This window comes from Microtus ochrogaster, unplaced genomic scaffold (genome assembly GCF_000317375.1).
Source record: "Microtus ochrogaster isolate Prairie Vole_2 unplaced genomic scaffold, MicOch1.0 UNK13, whole genome shotgun sequence".
Classification (NCBI taxonomy): Eukaryota; Metazoa; Chordata; class Mammalia; order Rodentia; family Cricetidae; genus Microtus; species Microtus ochrogaster.
The window spans coordinates 7,408,261-7,414,229 of record NW_004949111.1 but is presented as its reverse complement, the minus strand read 5'-3'; the positions used below and the strand labels follow the sequence as shown (position 1 = coordinate 7,414,229).

The following is a 5,969-nucleotide window of genomic DNA, read 5'->3' as shown; positions in this document are numbered from 1 at the left end:
CCCAGGACAGCTAGAACTGTCACACAGAGAAACCACCGCTCAAAGAAAAACAAACAACAAACTACCACTGAGCACGAAACCTTTGATAAGGAAAATTGGGTGAGGTCCCTTTAAAGCGAGCTGCAGGCTGCCAGGCTGACCTCTAACTCAGAGATCTGCCTGCTTCTGCCACCCAATTCCTGGGAATAAAGATGTGAGCCACCACCCACTGGTTTAACACTGAAATTTCTGTTTGCTTTAGATGAACGGGTTCTCAGCCCCTCCCCTCCCCTGCAGATCCCCCACATTGCTTCAGCTCGTGGCCTCGTTCCTCTCTTCTCCCACTCTCTGCTTGTTTGTCCAGCACCACCCCTTGGTCTGGCAGAACTCTTTGCTTATTGCCACTTTGCCCTCCTATTGTGTATTTGCGCGGCTTTCTCTTTGCGCTCAGCATCCCCTTGCCTTGTGGTCTCACCTACCCTCATCTTGTTTCAAATTGTTCACCTCTTGGTCTCATTTCACCCCAGGGTCTCACCTTGCCTGGTGACTCTGTCTTCCTCACCTCGCCTTCCCTGGAGGTCTTTTCTCAAGATCCAGTCTCCTCTTCTAGTCTGGCCTAACTTCCTGGCCTCGCCCCCTCATGCTACCCCGAGGCTCAAAGCGCCTCCCGGTCTCACGTTGCTTCCTGACCTCGCCTTATTTCCTGAGCTCTGGAGTCCAGTTTCGCTGCTGCAACGCCCAGTCCAGTCTAGCCTCTTCTGACTCTGCGTCTCATCTCGCCTGATTCCGTTGTCTCCGGACCTGGCTCCGGGTCTCATCTGGCCCGGCTCCGGGATCCCATCTCGCCTGACTCCAGGTCTCACCTCGCCTGATTCTGGGAGCTCATCTGACCTCATTTCGGCTGATTCTGGGGGTTTCATCTGACCGGCTCTGGCTACCTCGGGGTCTCATCTCGCCTGACTCCCGGTTTCGCCTCGCCTCACTCATCTCGTCTCTACATTTTGCCTTGTTTCCCGGTCTTGCCTTGCTTCAGCCCAGGATTTCGCAGGTGGTCTCGGCTTAAGGTCTGGTCTCGCCTTGTCTTACCTTGCCACGTCTTCCCTTCCCTTTCGGTCTCACTCCAAGGTCTCGTTGCCTCCACACTCAAGCTATCTCTCGCCTTTGCCTCACATCTCTGCCTTACATCGGAATCTGGCCATGCCCTTGCCCAGTTTGTCCCCTGCCGGGCCAGCCAACGAGAGCAGCCCAGAGGTCCAAGAGGACAGCCTGGCTGCTGCCAAAACAGAGGGAGCCTTGTGGTCTGCAAGCCAGGGCTTGCCTTCTGCAAGCATCATGGCACCTCCAGCTGGCAATGAGGGCCAGTCCACTAGTGGGGATGTGGAGTCTCAGGAATGCCTGGAGTCCCAGTCCCCCAAAGGGGCAGAGAAGTCAGAGGTGGAGTCTGACCAGGAGGAGAACCTCGTTCCTCTCTCGCAGCTGACTCCCTACATATCCTGTTACATTTGCAAAGGCTACTTGATAGATGCAGCAACCATCACAGAATGTCTCCATAGCTTCTGTAAAAGCTGCATCATAAAACATTTTGAACATAACAACAGATGTCCAAAGTGCAACACTGTAGTGCATGAGGCCAAACCTCAAAATAGCCTGAGGTTGGATCCACAATTACAAAACATAGTGTACAAATTGGTGGCAGGTCTAGAGGAAAAAGAAAAAAAGCAAAGACGTGAATTCTACAAAGGAAATTGTCCGGGAACACCCAAACCTGCTGCTGTTCTGCAGCCAGGCCCTTCAAGCGAAGGGAGCACTAAAAAAGTAGAATAGTGCCTTAGTTCACATGAACCTGATATGTCCTGGAGGCTATGGGCACTAATGCAGACATTGGACATTGTAAACCACTGAAGATAAAGTTTGTGCGAGTCTCAGGACATGCAATCATTGGACATATAGAAAAATTTCTCAAAAGAAAAATGGACCTTGCTGCAGCGTATAGGGTAGATAGCATGTGCGGTGGGCAGTTGCTGAAGGACTTTCAAACTCTGCAAGAAGTCCAGTGTACAGTAGGGGATACTGGGATGCAGGACTGTCGGCTAGTCCTTTATTACACTGTTGTGCTGTCTCCTCCCAATGTGACTCACTAGGGGTAGTATGAAGGGGCAGAAAGTGAGAAGGCCTCTGTAGAACTGCATCTTACTGAAGAGTTCCAGAAAACGTGGAATCCCCCTAGAATACGTACTGTTTCTGACACACCTGTCTCCTGTACCCGAGATCCTACATTTAAGGCACAGCTTGGAACAATAGAACATGTTCGTTCATTTTGCTGCAGGCTGTAGAAAGCACTCAGAGCTTGAGAAAAAGTCGAATATCAAGTTTGAAAATTCTTTTGGGTTCGGAACACTTTAAGTTGTTTTTATGCTTACTGTCTTTTAGAAAAGTTTCTTACAGTTTTCTCCTCTGTTGAACTGGCTATAAGTTGAACAATCAACGCTACGTTTTTATCTCACCACAGGCCCAAGCAGGAACAAACCAGTCATGGGTTTGAACTTGTGAAACAGCGAGCCAAAATGGATTAATCACTGCACTTGTTTCTCGCAATATTAGAAGGTTAAGTAACTTCTCATCAAATTGGTTGTTGGGATTTTCCCCTGTGGGATGGCATCAGTTGATTTTCCTTTTGGAAAACGAAGTTTGCTTTACATGGATATTCAAGGCCAGCTTTGTTGAATTATGGAGTAAACTTGCTGTCCAAGGCCAAAATAATTGGCTATGTTTTTATTATTGCCATATTTTAAACTTAGCCTTTTTACAACTCGCAACACTCCTGAAGAGATGCTATTCAGTTCTAAAAGGTATGAAATGAATTGGTTTGTGTAAAGGAGACTATTTCCTGTATGGTGTATGACTTGAGCCATAAACCTTCAGTGTAGCAGGACATTTTCGTATGTCTTAGAATAAGAGGTGTTCCTTGGTGAATTTTATATACCATAGGTGTTATCAGTGGTGGCTGATACCTTGTAATGACACCACTTCTGAAATTGAAAAGTCCAGGTGAATCTGGAAAGTTACAAAATATTTACTTAGTGTTTCTTCAGAAAATCAGCTTCATTGAATATTTTAACACTGCCTGAGGGAACCAAGCCCCAGCAGCACAGGGCTCAAATGGAATCCAGAGTCAGCACATACTGTGACTTTTCTATCTGAGAAGGTTTGAGAAAAACATTAACACTTTCTCTTGATGGTTTCTTTTATTTTCATTTCCTATGTATTATTTTTGTATTGTATACTTTTTTCTACAGCTTATATACCCCAACAAAGTTTTACAGGCAACATAGTAATTACAGTGTTGTTACATTCTATTTTTCAAGTGAATGATTATAATGAATACAGGTAACAACATGTTTTTCATCTTCCTTACATAATGAAACATTTTATATATTACAGGTAAAAAGCAAATTATCCCAAGAATCCATGTACATTCATACTTAAGCAATTTGTTGTAGATTAACTGTATAGGCAAACAAAATATGCTTCTCAATCAGGTTTTTTTACTGTCAGGCTACGTTTTACAGTTACAAACAAAGGGCCAATTACTTTATTGCTTATCTTGAAAGGTAATCTTATAAGGAATCTCAAACTTAAACTTTCATATATGAAAAAGAGTCAGCCAGTTACACTTTAAATCTTCAGGGTTCATAGCTATTGTATCTCTTATATCAATATAGTAGCCATCAACAGTTTCTTATATCAGGAGAGTAAGGGCAGAAATGGGTAAATTGAGTTATTCATCACATTTAGTGTAGCCCAAATAATAAAAACCCATAGACAGATATTGGGGTTCAAGCTAAAGATCAGAAAAGCAAAGCAGCCAAGCCACTAGCTCTTAACTTCTACCTCAGACCAAAATCAGTGATCCTGCCTCTACAAATTATTAGAATGAGACCGAGCTGAGACCTGTCTCTTCCTGTCTTATACTCCTCTTCAGTGCTGGGATTAAAGACGTGCACCACCACCACCTGCCCTCTATGGCTGACTAGTGTGGCTGCTGGGATTAAAGGTGTGTGCCACTGCTGCCTGATTTGTATGGCTGGCTAGTGTGGCTGCTTTGCACTTTGATTTTTCAGGCAACCTCTATTGTTTAAAACACAAATAATTTATAACATTATATTTTCCATTTTTGTCTACCCTATCTCGAAAAACCAAAAAAACAAAAAAAGGCTATAAATAAGAAACACTATATACAGTAAGTACAATAACTATATATAATATATAGGCAATAAATACATCAACAATGTCTATCCCATTTGCATTTGACAAATTCAGAGAAAATACTCCATATCTTATTTTGATGAGTTCAAAAGATTGGACCTAATTTACTTCTATTCTAACTTGCGTTATCAAATTATCTTTTTGTGTCTCTCAACCTTTTACACTTTATACCTCTTTAGTGAGTTTCTTCTCTGAGTCTGCTGTTAAACAAGGAAAACTATAACAATAACTGTCTAGTCTTCAACTACCTCAGAGACCAGAGAAGGGAATAACTGAGTAAGCAGGAAATGCAAACAAAAGACTTCCAAAAATGTGAGAAACGACAGGAAAAGCTGACTGCCTGAACAGTCAACCAAGGATGCTCTGCAACACTGGGAGCATCCATCTTTGGCTCTAGGCCTAGCATATCTGACAAACTTTTCTATAAAGCAGGATATTCTTAAGTGCAGTCCTATGTTGCCTTGGGAAAGTTCAAAAGTCCTCTCTTTTATGTCCTTCTTGTCCAATTTGTATAGCATATTGTCAGCAATCGAGGTGAGAGCACTTTCCTGCCCAGTTGCTTACTTTTTTTTGCCACAAAGAGAGTAAACTCCATGTGCAGTTGCCTCAGTGCCCATTCTGTGAAGTAGATTGGTATTGCCAGGAGCAGACATGTCTCATTGTCATTAAAAAAAACTATGTTAATAAAACATCTTAAATGCCATATTCTTAACTCTCTGAAGCATTTGAAGATGACCTGTCTATTTAAAATATATCTGTTTGACCTTAAAAACATACAATATGACTACAAGTTTAGTTGTAGTAGGCGACTAATTGCTAACCTGCATTTTCTTATTATCCTAAACAGTTAGTATTAATAACTTTCAAGAACTAGAAATTTGTACTGCATTGTTAAATGAGCTGTATAGTAGCAATACCTCAGATAAAATAAGAAATGTATTCACAGTAAGTAGGTTTTAACAAAATTAATCTTAAATTTGTATCAATATACAAAATTTGTATACAAATACAAAAGTCCAATCCAATATTTAAATCTAGTAGTTGCTTTTTAAAAGTAGATTCAGTAGTCTATCTTTTATCTTATCATATTTATGTCCCTCTTTTTTCTTTTCAAAATAAGAACCTTGAATCTAATTTCCTTTGTTTATCTTTTTCCCTGACCATTACCAATAATAACTTGTAACCAATGCCCCTAAGCAGTGACAAATATCCATAACCCAATGAAAGGCCAAAAACTACCCACCCCACCTCTTGGGAATGTGAACATTGTGTTCTTAAAATTATTTTCTGCTATCTGGGGCAACAGCATCTTTAGGGGATCATGAAAAGAAATATTTGGGTTCATTGTCAAGTCCTGGGACAGGTAGCTATATCATTTGTTGTCCTGTCTCTGCATAATGGGCGTGTCTTATCTTGGATAGAATAGTCTGTTAGGCTGGATCATCTCAGTTGGCCACATTGAAATTGTTCTGAGAAGTTTGTTGTCAAAAGTTGATCTTTATGTGGTCGTTTTCAGCATACTGGTTTTTATCATAGTCCTGAAGGAATCGTCGTTCTGGGGCCCCACAAGTCTTTTGGAGACTTCAAAGGTCGCTGTTAAGCATGCTAAGTTTTCACTGCAGAATACTGATAGAGGCTCAAATCTGACATCATGTACAGGAAGGTAGATGAAACTTTTTTTGTAGAACTAGTTAGTACTCTATATGACCATTAATACCATGATA

At 41.6% G+C, this 5,969-nt stretch overlaps 1 pseudogene; it reads left to right on the top strand.

Annotated features, from left to right (window-relative positions):
* The first annotated feature begins 1,176 nt into the window (after nucleotides 1-1,176).
* Nucleotides 1,177-2,120, top strand: LOC101999017 (annotated as a pseudogene).
* Nucleotides 2,121-5,969: the final 3,849 nt, after the last annotated feature.